The 13,885-nt window shown below is 40.6% G+C and overlaps 1 protein-coding gene and 1 long non-coding RNA gene across 8 annotated transcripts in view; one reads left to right on the forward strand and one right to left on the reverse strand.

Moving 5' to 3' along the window:
* grb10b (growth factor receptor-bound protein 10b) overlaps positions 1–4,049 on the reverse strand; it is a 184,299-nt gene extending 180,250 nt beyond the window's left edge. For 2 of the 6 annotated variants that reach the window (XM_072575626.1, XM_072575627.1), the window contains exon 1: positions 2,581–2,773. The gene's annotated coding sequence lies outside the window, so the exon portion shown is untranslated. Of the gene's footprint in view, positions 1–2,580; positions 2,774–3,328; positions 3,476–3,955 lie in introns of those variants that run through there. The other 4 variants (XM_072575629.1, XM_072575631.1, XM_072575630.1 and 1 more) reach the window with 4 other exon arrangements.
* LOC140480583 (uncharacterized) lies at positions 2,887–13,136 on the forward strand. Of its 2 annotated transcripts, none has more exons than XR_011961350.1 (3): positions 2,887–3,396; positions 3,902–4,183; positions 8,210–13,136. It is a non-coding gene; the product is annotated as an uncharacterized lncRNA (long non-coding RNA). The 2 variants fall into 2 exon arrangements; XR_011961349.1 differs by having other exon boundaries at positions 2,888–3,078.
* The last annotated feature ends 749 nt before the right edge of the window (positions 13,137–13,885 follow it).

The raw sequence follows: 13,885 nt of genomic DNA on the forward strand, positions 1-13,885 counted from the left end.
GCTTCCAATTAAACCTGTTGGACTATAACCTGGTGTTGTGATTTTTTTTCCCCTTGCATTAGGTGTTAAAATTCCCAGAAGGCAGCACTGGCCATTCAGAACTGAAGAGGAGATACTACTTCATGTAAAAAGGCAGTGTATTTGTGAAATTCTGTTTCAGATCATTGAATAGATTCAGAAAAAGAATTAGTAGATGACATTTTGGATATTTAGAGATGGGGAATAATGCAGCAAGATGGACTTAAGGTAGATCATTCATTATTATTTTAAATGGCAAAGCATGCTCAAAGGGCTAAAGAGTTTCCCTGCTCCTTTTCTTATGTTCGAAGGCTCAGACTTAGCTCATCTGCAAGGAGCGTTCAGCTCAAGGAGACAAATGAATGGTTCTCCCTTCCCCTTTATCTTCAGTATTCATAATATTAGCACACAGAGAAGTTACATCTATTATTACTTTCCAACCATCACTGAGCTTCACTAGTAAACTGGCACTTTAATGTGGTTTTATTTCCTAAGTTTGTATCAATTCTATGAATAAATCTTTGTGCCATAGTGATTCATTGAAGACAACTAAAATCATGGTAACAGCAGAACAACAACTACTGTTGGGCCAAAGTTCAAACTCCATTCTAAATTATACCTCCTTTTGAAGGAGAGTTTTGACAATGAGTAATTAGGCCAATATAGTCTATAAAACTGAATGATTGTACTTTTATGAAAACATTTTAAGAGAAAAAAAAAGAAAAATTTGGACATAGCTGCCAACTGTTTGGTGATTGTGGAACTATGCCCATGCTCAGGACTCTAATTGTCCACTATTTTGTAGTAAGGTGAAATAAACCGAAATGGGGAAGATGGACAGAACAAAAGGAAACAAAACACTCCAGAGAAATATTGTTAGATTATAACTTTTAAGTTATCAAACATTAACCAGCAATCTCCACACACATGGTTGAGGATTAGCAATGTTGATAATGCGACATTTTTAAAACCAGTCAAGAAAACTTTTAAAGAGTTACAACACTCTGCTAAACTTTTCTAGCACAGAATCCATGTATAACATTTAGCCAGTTAAACCATTTCATTAGCTAATCAATAAACACTTAACAGATGTATATTTAAAATGTTACAATCCTACCAGTATGGCAGCACCACAATAAAACAAACAAATTTCCCAATTACCAGCAGGAACCTCAAGTGTTTCATTCATCTTGTTTCCATATAGTTTCTCAGATTTGATTGAAAATAAGTGGCAATTAAACTAAAACTATTCTCCATAAAACTGCTGATTCAGTCATTCTTTCAAAATCAACATTCAATGCTGGAGCAGATTGAGAAATACTTCTTAGGCCTTGAAAAAAATTCCCCAAATCTTCAAGTCCTACCGATTTCATTTCTGTATTCTCGTGTTGCTTGTTTTGAAAAGGAAAATAATTCTTGGTAAGATTAGTAAATAAGCATTTTTTTTAAAAAGGCAATCATGTGAAACGGTTTGGCTTCACTACTTTGAATCAATAGTTTCCCAATCTTATCTAGCGCTGCCAATCTTCACTCTACTTACTCCCACCCCCAAAACAAACCATGAACAATCAAGAGAAAGTAGACCTGACCACTTGAAATATCGCTCCATACAGGTCAGACATTTTTTCACAATGTAATTATGAATACACATATTTTTCTCCACTCGCTAATTTGAAAAACTGAATTTCAACCATACTAAATGGCGAAATTTGGTATTTAAGTTGACATTTTACGTCTATCTATTCCAAAAACTTTTGAAACTATAACTACAGTTTGACTTCGTTTGGAGGATATCAGTATCAAAAGCTGTTTTCCACCCAAGTGGAAGTGACGTTAACATTTTTAGGAAATAAGTTGCTTCTTCATTTGGGTAAAATGCTGTTACAGTTTCCGCAGTAATACACAATCCTTGAACAACACACGCGAGTAAGGAAGCCAGACTTTCCCAGCATTATCTTTGATGTCACCCAAGAAAACGCAAATATTCAGCGGCTTATTTAACCCCATCATCGTGTCTCTATTCCTTTTCTTGAAGTACCCAACAGTGCTCACCCTCGCTACTACTGAGCCCATAGTTTCTAAACTATGATTTAAAGGGATACCTGTGGTATTTCAGATTCAAGAGGCCCTACTCTGGTCCCAGTTAACGAAGTATCCCAAAGCCATCAGAATGCGTTATCGCAAAAAAGTTCTGACAGATTTCTCAGCAATTAAACTTTTTCAACGTAACTCGTTTTGTAGGAGTATACGATGGAATGTAACAGCGAAACTGAAGTCAAAAAGTTTCTCTGAAAAAAAACTTGCGTGCGCGCGCATTATACTTGTTTAAACGATGATCTCAGGTTTCCAGCTCCTGTTCACCCCAAACGTCTATTCTACAAGCTTTATAACGCCCTTCACCACTACTTTACGTGGTGCACCGGACATTCCACAATGCACCAAAGAAAAACACTTTCCAACTGCTCCTGTCGGGAACAAACACATACACGAGCAAATCATTCACAAGGTAAGGTAGGGGGGGGAAGCAAAAGGAAAGCAAAGACTAGGGAAAGAAACACTTACTTCAATCCTGATTGCTAGTCCTGCAATAGTGATGATTTTAGTTTGCCCCCTGCCCACCGACGAACTAATTGACTCTTCAATAAGCCCCCACCCCCTCCACTTCCACAACTCTCTCCCTCGGTCACTCCTCCTCGACGCGCGTGCTACGGAGACTTTAAAAAAAATGGCGACGCCTCGCCTGCGGGTGCGCGCACAATCCCAACTTTTTGTTCCCGTCCCAAAAAAAATGGAAAAAGTAACTGCCGCTGCGCGCGAACACAAGCGGTTGAAACACCCGGCCCCTCCCTCACGCTCGCTCGCGCGCGCCAACACAAATTGCCCCAGCCCTTCCCCCCACAGCGGGTCACAGATGAACTGCCGTCGGTGCACGAGTGGCCCGTGGCCGTTAGGAACGCACGAATGGAGAGGGAGGGGCGTTACTCGAAGCAACAAACGGAATGAAAGTGTGTCCGAAGTATTCATTAGCCCGTCAAAAATCTCCTTGTGCAAAACTCCTGGGTACGAATGTTTGAAGAAACCTGGCGATCGGATGAACCCTCCACCTCCCCCCCTCCGTCTTCGACCCCGTACACACATAACACCTCGTGAGAAATGATAGTCAACCTGAGTCGTTCGCACGCCAAGAGACCGAGGCAGACAGGGTTAAAACTCGAAAGCTTTCCTTACTGCCTTGTAAATTACGAGAGGTGATGGTGCAGTTTCGAAAGAACACGTAAAATGTGGTGTCCAAGACGTCAGCATCGCCTACCTCCTTGAATGCCTGTGGTCGGCCGTAGGTGTAATGTAAAATTTCCTGCGTGCCCAGATCAAGATCGTGTACGTGTATGGTTACTGTCGCTGAGTTCCACGTCCTAGCGTTTCCCCGCACTAGTTCACTTTAATGGGGATCCTGGCCTTTCAAAGGTTGTGGATTATTATTTTTTTCCGCGCTTCCACCCCCCCCCCCCCCCCCCCGCCGCAAATTTCCGGTCGAGTTGTGCACGCACATGGCAACAACTGCAGGCATCCTCTTTGAGGAAGACTCCTGAGGAACAGCCCAGCATGTTGACTATGGGACAGCAATCGGCAGCCAAAAAGCGACGGCAGCTCTCTGGCTTACCCTGCCTTCAGCGGTCTTCCCATTCAGATCTGCCATAAAGTTTCCACTCACATTCAAAAGTTTAAACCAATTCATCATATCTGGAGCAGCGCGTTTATACTCCACTTTACTGCCCTCCCTTCCCTGAACCCCACTTTCTGAATACCCCAGAATTCATCTTCCAGGAGGTTATCTACCTTTGATGCGATAGCGTTTTTTTTTCTTTACACAATTGCCTTGCAGACTCGCCCAGTATAGCAGATTGAGCAGTTCTCCAGCAGTTGAGGAATTACTTACTACCAGCTGTGGTCTGCTCCGCTGACGTCCATAGTTGATCCAGAAAGAACGCTTATTAGCTGTTCTAATCTCAAAAGCAGATGTGTCTCCACCTCGTGAACACCTAACAAAAAAAGACAAACCAAATGAAATCATTCGCAAAAAGAAAAATACATGTCGTAAACTAATTATATTAAAGAGAGATGATTGCATTTTCGTAAAAAGGCACGATAGAAGGCAGTGTTAAAGGTACGTCGATTTCATTTCACAGGAAACTCTAATATTATACCGATCAATCCGTGAACGAGACAGGGATAGATAGCTCTGAGCAACTCAAGAGTTAAATTAAGGATCACTGTTTTTATTTTTACCTTACACAGTTTTGATAAGAATATATTGTGCGGAGATGTTGCCAAATAGTTAACCATCACGGAAATTAACTTGGTAAATTTGAATTCGTGTACTCAGCTATTAATATGATAATTGTCAGAGCTCCGCATAAAAACTGTTGTTTTTTACTGTGCTCTCAATTTATCTCCGGCACTAGTTGTCCTCAGCACTGCTAGATTTAAAAGCAGGAACATGGCTATTCAGTAACATCAGTGAGAATACCAGTCGAGAATAGAGCCAGGTTCAAGTGTGATGCCGTTCGCGCAGGAACTATCTCCACAGACCCGCTGCGTCGGTTCATTAGATTTTAAAAATACTTAAAAAATACTACTTGGTGGTTTCCTTTACGAGAGGGGAGAAGATTTCTTAACTTCGTAATCAGTTGTATTTTCAGAACGAAATAATTTAAACTTTGTTTTAAAATGTTATAATGACGAATTTGGACCTTCGTGTTTCAAAGACAATTAACTTATGTACTAATAAAGTTTATGTTATGAACAGAGGACCGGTTGACAACAACCAGAAATGAGAAATGTTCTTGTTGAAAAAATATTATTGTGTAAGTTCTTTTTAATACTTCTTGGTGGACAAAAATTTATTCTTTAAATCCCATTCCTTAAAGTAAGTGGGTGCCTTTTTGGAGAATCTTGAGGGGCATAGATATGATGAATAGCAAGGGTCCTTTCCTGAGGTTGGGGGAATTCAAAACTAGAGGGCACAGTGTTAAGGTGAGAGGAGAAAGTTTTAAAAAGAACTTGCGGGGCAACGCTTTGTAAGCAGAGAGTGATTCATGTGTGGAATGAACTGCCAAAGGAAGCGGTAGGTGCAGGTACAGTTACAACATTTAAATGACGTTTGGATAAGTACATGATTACAAAAGGTTTTGAGGACCATAGGCAAATGCAGGCAAGCGGCACCAGTTTAGTTTGGCCTAGGCTAGTTGGACCGAAGGATCTCTTTCCATGCTGTATGATTCTGTGATGTCTGATGTAAGAAAAATAATTTGAAGCCACAAGCAGCAATTCTTAAAGTTTATTAGAAGTGCCAAAAATCTTAATTATTTCTCAGTAATATTGTTATTTAACCCATTCTAGCCCCATGGAAATAAATATCAATAATTTAATTCTATACATTCTATACCAAATGTAAAAAGTTAAAAATCACACATTACCAGGTTATAGTCCAACACGTTTATTTGAAAGCACTAGCTTTCGGAGTGCTGCTCCTTCATCAGGTGGTTGTGGAGAATAAGATTGTAAGACATTTATTCTCTACAACCACCCGCTGAAGGAGCAGCGCTCCGAAAGATACTGCTTCCAAATAAACCTGTTGGTCTACAACCTGGTGTTGTGTGATTTTTAATTTTGTACATCTCAATCCAACCCTGGCGTCTCCAAATCAAGACCAGTGTAAAATACTCATAAAGAATCTCACCATTTCCATCATCTGGCCAATTTCTTTTATTTCTTTACTACAGTTCTTCAGAGAAGTCAGCACACAATGAGAGAGAAGACTTATTTAGTGGACTTCCCTCATTGTCTCTTTTTCCACATCAAATAGACAGCTATCTTCTGAATTCCTTTGAGAAGATCTTTGAAAAAATTGCATTGTGGGAGTTCAGTAGGATGCCTAATACCAACTTCAGATCTGTACTATCGATCTGCTGTGGTGGCCTATAGACTACACCAAGTAATGTAACTGAATTTGTTTTATTCCTCATCTCTAGTCAAACAAGATTCTATCTATGACACCTCCGAGACATTCTCTCTCCAATATTCTGTAATGTTTTCTTTAATCAATATTGCCTCCTTTGTTTTCTTATCTTTCTTGAACATCTTGTATTCAGCAATATTTAATACCCAGTCCTGCTGTTCCTTGATCCTCACCAAAACGTCATATTTCCATGTTGCTATCTGTGTATTCAATTCTTCCATTTTATTTACCACTCACTATATATGGACTATGACTCCATGACTTTATTATTTATCCTTTTAAGTTGAATCCAACAAATAGCTTACTATTTCTTGTTCTTTTACTATCTGCCTCTCCCAGTATTTTTTGCAGATTGGCATTCTTCTCTAGTGTTACCTCCTGGTTCTGACAATTCTATCAAAATTGTTTTTTTCTCCCCAATAACATAAGCAAATCTTCCTGAAAGGAACCTTTTCACCTGTGCATGTCCCATCTCCCCCCAAGACTGATCCCAATGTCCCAAAAGTCTTAAGCCCTTCAGCCTCTCCCATCAGCACTATTGTAAAGTTAGATTCAAGGTGGTGGCAGCAGCAGGTAGAGAATGTTCAGGCTTCTGAGTGCATCCACTCCGAACACCAGGCTGGTTTATATCAAATTTTATCTTTCTGCAGCTATGGTGGATGAAGGGAACAAAAGATGAACTTTGTCTTAGTTACTTATTTATTTTCTGTAATTAAAATGTCTCCAGATATGGCGATTTAAATAATTTTCACTATATTTTTCTAAATACTAGTGACGATAAATTACTGTTATCTCTCGCGCAACACATTGATAGAGTCATAGAGATGTACAGCATGGAAGCAGACCCTTCGGTCCAATTCGTGCATGCTGACCAGATATCCTATTCAGTTCTATTTGTCAGCACTTGGCTGTATCCCTCTGAACCCTTCCTATTCATATACTCATCCAGATGCCTTTTAAATGTTGTAATTGTACCAGCTTCCTCGAGCAGCTCATTCCATACACACACCATCCTCTGCATGAAACATTTGCCCCTTAGGTTCCTTTTAAATCTTTCCTTCTCACCTTAAACCTATGTCCTTTAGTTTTGGAATCCCCTTTTCTGGGGAGAAGACCTAGGCTATTCACCCTACCTGTGACCTCATGACTTTATAAACTTATATAAGATTATCCCTCAGCCTCTGATGCTCCAGGGAAACTAGCCCCAGCCTATTCAGCTTCTCTGTCTAGGTCAAACTTTCCAATCCTGGCAACATCCTTGTAAATCTTTTCTGAACCCTTTCAAGTTTCACAACATCTTTTGTCTGCATTATCCTCCCATTTCTCCACTCACCTACATGTAGTAGCCGAAGTAGTATAGAAGTTGCTACTTTCCTACATAGGTCCCTAAATTCTAATAGCAAGGCATTTTAGATTTTTCCTATGTCATCAGTATTAACCTTGACCACAACTGCTAGTTGTTCAGTCTTCCCCAGAAGGGTGCACTGCAGCCATCCAATGACAAGCTTGACACTGGTACTGTCCTGGATTTGTGCGAGTGGCCACAGAAACACTTATCAGTTCTGCCAACTGTTGCATTTCCTATCACTGTTGCTCCACTGGTCTTCTTTACACCTCCAATGTCATACTGCTGAGGCTACCATGGACTTGGCACTGAGTACACTCTTGAGATTGACTATTCATTTGTATTCAGAACGGAATACTGGTTGGAGAGTGAGGTGCATTCAGGGAACTGTTGCACTATCTGCCTATTTCTTCTTAACTAGTGGTTACTGATTCCTCCTTCTCGGCACACTCATAAGCAGCAGGGTAACCACACCTATAAATGTGCTATCCATAAATTTCTCAATTGAATGGAGGTACTGTAGTGATGCCAGATGCTGCTAAAGTTATGGAGCTTGAACTGCTGCAATTGATGACATTCCCTGCACTTATGATTATCCAACTCTTAGAAAATATCCTGAAGTTCCCACATGAACCAGGATGTCTCCTTCTGGAGTTGGAACTTTCTGTTGTCATTCCCCGAAATATTTGGTAATAAACTTACTATTTAAAAATATAAGAGCTCACCTTTTGTTTACTTTTTTTCCCATGTCACCTAAATAGATGGAGGCTAATTAAATGCTCTGTTTAACCCTAATTACAAAAAAAAATCAATATTTAATTTTCCAGATCCTTCATCTAACTTCTTCGATGAAAAGGAAAAATGTAGGAGAGTGAACAATCAACTCATCGTCTTCCTATGATGTCACAGTTTGATTTTTATTTTCTTTCTCTAACTTTAGCGATCCTGTTCAGCTCTGACATGACACACTTAACACTTCACATTCATTCCAGTCTACCTCAACGATCATGACTTCCTCCTGATCTACTTCACATCCTCTCACAGTTTTACTTTCCATGCTTTACAGTGATTCTGACTGCTGTACACACATCCTGGTCAGCTTCATAGTAATTCTGATTCATATGCCACACTCCTGGGCAAGCTGCTCCAAACCAGATATAACATTTACATATATCTGCCAATGTGAAAAATGGTCCAGGTGTGTCCTGCCCACAATAAGCAGATCAAATCCAACCTGGCCAGTTAAAACCCCCATTGATCATTGAGGTTGAAGGGCTTAAGACTCTTGGGACATCGGATTCTTGACCATCAGCAAATTGTTTGAAGGTGTCAAATGCTGTTAAGTGTCACTTTGCGTTGCTACAATGTAAATATTGATGCATAGGTTAGGATGTGCTTGGATTACTCACCCCTGCTCCCTAAATCTGTCCAGATCTATAAGGCCAAAGTCAGGAGTGTGATGCAAGAATCCCCACTTCCTTATATGAATATGAGTCCAACATCATTCAAGAGGCTGACCACTATCCAAGGACAAAACAACGTGCTTAGCCAGCACCTTGTACACTAGCTCAAACATTCAATCCACTCACCACTAGGGCAAAGTGACAGAAAAGTGTACACATATAAGACGACCTGGAGCGGCTCAATGTCTTCTTGTCAACATCTTCCAAGCTTGCAATCTTTACCACTTAAGAGGACAAAGATCGCAAACAATCCAAATCATCACCTACAAGTTCTCCTACAAGCCACACACCATCCCAATTTGAAACAATATTGCTGTTCCTTCAAAAGAACTGGGAACTGCCTCCTGGACAGCACTGCAGTGAATAAACTGCAACAGTTGAAGAATCTCATCTTCACCTTCTCTAAGGCAATTAGTATATGCAACAATGCTGCCCTAGTCAGATACGCATACATTCCATGAAAGAATAATAGAAATGATGACAGCTTGCATGATATGATCTCAAATAGACTATTTAAAGGGCCAAATGCCTGGATGTTGTGCATGTACTGCTGCCTGTGGACTCAAATTATGGATTCAGTTTCTGAGTCAGAATTGTACTGAACATTGCACAGTCAAGAGAAAGTTTTCACACATAATCATACAGTACAGAAGGGGTCCTCAACTCATTGAATCTGCATTGACATAAGCTACTCAGAATGTACACTTTGCAGCACCTGGCCCATAGCCTTTAATGTTATGACATTTCAAGTGCTCATCCAAGTCCTTTTTAAAGGTTGTGGGGTTTCCTGCCTCAACCACCCTCTCACAACCTTCTGGGTTAAAAACAAATGTCCTCAAATCCCCTCTAAACCTCCAGCCTTTCACGTTAAAATTATCCCTTCTTGTTATTGACCTTTCAATGAAGAACAACAGTTGCTTTCTATCCACCCTTTCCATGCCCCTCATAATTTTATACACCTCAGTCAGGTTCCCTGCTTTCTCTGCTGTAAAGAAAATAACTCAAGCTTATCCAGACTCTCTTCATAAGTAAACCGCTCAATCCCAAGAAACATCCTGGTGAATCTCCTCTGCACCTCCTCCAGTACAATTGCATCTTTCCTATAGTAGTAACAAAAACTATACACAGTACTCAGCTTTGCCTCACCAAAGTTTTATACAGCTTCAATTTCACCTCCTTACTCTTGATAATCTGTGCCATGACTCATAATGACAGGTGTCCTGTATGTCTTCTTAACTACCTTATTAGCCAGTCCTGCTGATTCAGCAATTTCTGGACAACATCTATTCTTCTGAGCTTCTTTGTCCTGCCATTCAATGAGTACCCCCTTTTCTTGTTACTTCTTACTTCTTCCAAAAGGCATCCCCTCACATTTATCTGTTAAATTCTGTCTTTCAGTGATATACCCATCTGACCAATCCGTTTATATCCTCCTGTAACTTAAGACCTTCCTCCTCACTGTCAACCACCTGACCGTCTTTGTGTTATCCACAAATTTAATTATTCCCATCACCCACCTCATCATTTTCTTCTTTATTTTATAAATGAAACCCAAAGCTGATCCCTGTGATATGCAATGCAAACCAGCCTCCAATCATCCAAGCAGTCTTTTTTTCAACACCCTCTGTCTCCTACCACTAATTTGTCAAGTTACCCCCAATCCATTTTTTTTCTTTAATAGTCTCCCTCTATCTCTGACCTTATACATGAAAGAGGTGATAATTGATGAAGCAGTTGAAGATAGTTTGGCCAGGATCACGATGCGAAGAAACTCCAAAAACCACACAAAACAAAGCAGTCTACCCGTTTGGCACTTCATTCACAGCCTTCGCACAATGGCAGTACTGTGTTCTACATGCATGATGCATTTCAGTCATACAAAAAAGCTGCTTTGAAGTAATGATGTCCTGGGACTAAGATGATCAACTTCAAATAACTACATCATTTTTCATTGTGCTAGGTATGACACCAACCAGTGGCTCAATACTGGAAAGGCTATGGAGCCCAACAACAGAGTTTATTTTCCATAATTCATGTTGAATCCAGTTTTGCTCAGGATCCTTGATGTCACTGTCAATTAAATACTGCCGTGGTGTAATTGGCAATCACTCTAACGACCTTTGGAGTTAATTGTCTTAACCAGGTTCGAACCAAAGTTGTAATGAGATCAGGAGCTGATTGGCCCTGGTGGAACATAAATTGAGTATCAGCGTGCAGGTTGTTGCTGAGCAAGTGCTGCTAGATAGTACTGTTAGAACTGTCAACAACATCTTCCATCGCTTTCCTAACGATCAATAGTAGACTGATGAGGCAGTAATTGCCCGGATTATAATTAGAATTATTCTACTATTGCAGACAAGATGCAGCTGGGACATTTTCCACATTGTCAGGCAGATCTTACTATCATGCTGCACTGGAACAGTTTGTTTAGAGGCATAATTCAAGAGTCACAGGGATGTACACCACGGAAACAGACGCTTTGGTCCAACCCGTCCATGGTGACCAGATATCCTAAATTAATCTCGTTCCATTTGCCAACATTTGGCCCATATCCTTCAAAACACTTCCTATTTACGTATCCATCCACATGCCTTTTAAATGTTATAATTGTACCAGCCTCCTCCACTTCATCTGACAGTTTATTCCATATATGTACCATCCTCTGTGTGAAGAAGTTGCCCCTTAGGTCCCTTTTAAGTCTTTCCTCTCTCACCTTAAACCTATGCCCTGTAGTTTTAGACTCCCCTACCCTGGAGAAAATACCTTGACCATTCATCCTATCCATGCACCTCCTGATTTTATAAATTTCTATAAGGTCACCGCTCAGTCTACAATGCTCCAGGGAAAATAGTTCCAGCCTATTCAATCTTCCCCTATAGCTCAAATCCTCCAACCCTGGCAACATCCTTATAAATCTTTTCTGAACCCTTTCAAGTTTCACAACATTCTTCCCCTAGCAGGGAGACCACAATCGAATGCAGTGTTCTAAAAGTGGCCTAACCAATGTCCTGTACAGCTGCAACATGATCTCCCAACTTCTATACTCAAAGCACTGACCAGTAAAGACAAGCATGCCAAATGCCTTTTTCACTAACCTATGTATCTACAACTCCATTTTCAAGGAACTATAAACCTGCACTCCAAAGTCTATTTGTTTGGCAACACTCCCAGGACCTTACCATTAAGTGTATAAGTCCTGTTCTGATTTGCTCTATGAAAATGTAGCACCTCAATTTATCTAGATCAACTTTCATCTGTCACTCCTTGGCCCATAGGCCCATATGATCAAGGTCCCATTGTACTCAGATGTAACCTTCTTCACTGTCCATTACATCACCAATTTTGGTGTCATCTGCAAACTTACTAACAATACCTCCTATTTTCACATCCAAATTATTTATATAAATGACAAAAAGCAGTGGACCCAGCACCGATCTTTGCAGCACACCACAGGTCACAGACCCACAAGTTTTCGGTATTACGACCGGAATGTTATCCAGGCCCATTGTCTTTGCACAATCTAGTGCCTTCAGCTATTTATTGATGTAATGTTAAACCAAGGAACTCATGATTGACTTTTGGCAGAATGTTACTCTTGCCCCCCCACGCACCCACCCACACATGCGCACACACACACATACATAAAAGCACAGAGGTGGAACGAGTGGAAGTGTCAAGCTCCTGGGAGTGGTCATCTACAACAAGCTTTCTTGGACTCTTCATGTGGACGCACTGGTTACAAAGGCCCAACAATGTCTCTTCTGGCTCAGACAGCTGAGGAAATTTAGCGTGACGGCGAATACCCTTGCCAACTTTTATAGGTGCGCCATCGAGAGCATTCTGTCTGGATGTATCACTATCTGCTATGGCAACTGTACCATTCAAGATCAAAGACAATTACAGAGAGTGGTGAACTCGGCCCGGACAATCACAAAGGCCAACCTCCTATCTATAGAATCCATCTACCAAGGAAAGGCTGCCAGTATTCTCAAAGATCCATCCCACCCTGGCAATGCTTATCTTCAATCTCTACCATCAGGAATAAGTCTGAACACATGCCCCGGTCGGTTTCGTAACAGTTTCTACCCTACTGTTGTTAGAATACTGAATGGACTCACAAACTCTGAACATTTGCTTGTACCTGTGTTTTTGTTTTTGCTGCTGTTTACCTATTATTTACTTATCTATGCTACTTAACTATGTAATCTGCCTGTATTGCTCGCAAGACAATGCTTTTCACTGTGCTTCGATACACATGACAATAAATTCAATTCAATTCAAATGAACTGAATTACCTGAAGACTGGATCTGTGATGGTGGGTACCTCAGAAGATGGTTGAGGTGGATTAACTGCTTCACACTTAAGGTTTCAGGCCAAAGATAGTTGCAATGGCTTCAGCCATGTCTTTTGCAATGATGTGCTGGGCTCCCCATCATTGAGGATGAGAATATTTATAGATTGACCTCCCCTAGTGAACTACTTAATTGTCTTTCACCATTCACAATTGGATGGAGCAGGATTGCAGAGTTTCAATATCGTGTATCAATTCTGGGATTGCTTTGCTCAATTCCATGCTACTTCTGCTGTTTGGTGTGCAAGTAGTCCTCTTTTGTACCTCTACCGGGTTGACACTTCATTTTTAGGTATATTTTGTGCTGTTCCTGGTATGCCCTCCTGAACTCTTTATTGAACCATGGTTGATCCTTGGCTTGATGGTAATGGTAGAACGGGGAATATGCTGGGCCATGAAATTATAGATTATGGTTGAATAAAATTCTGCTGCTGCTGAGCCCCACAGCATTTCCTGGCTGTCAATTTGAGAGCTGTTAGATTTGTTCAAAAGCAATCCCATTTACCATGGTGGAGTGACTCAATGCTGTAGAAGGTATCCTCAGTGTCAAGATAGAGCTGTCTCATGACTAAGATTTTGCTTTGATGACTTTTACCAATACTTTCATGGACATTTGCGTTGGTGACAGGTAGATTGGTGATGACAAGATCAAGTATGTTGGTTCCCTCACCTACTGCAGATCCAGTCT

Source organism: Chiloscyllium punctatum, chromosome 8 (assembly GCF_047496795.1).
Source record: "Chiloscyllium punctatum isolate Juve2018m chromosome 8, sChiPun1.3, whole genome shotgun sequence".
Classification (NCBI taxonomy): Eukaryota; Metazoa; Chordata; class Chondrichthyes; order Orectolobiformes; family Hemiscylliidae; genus Chiloscyllium; species Chiloscyllium punctatum.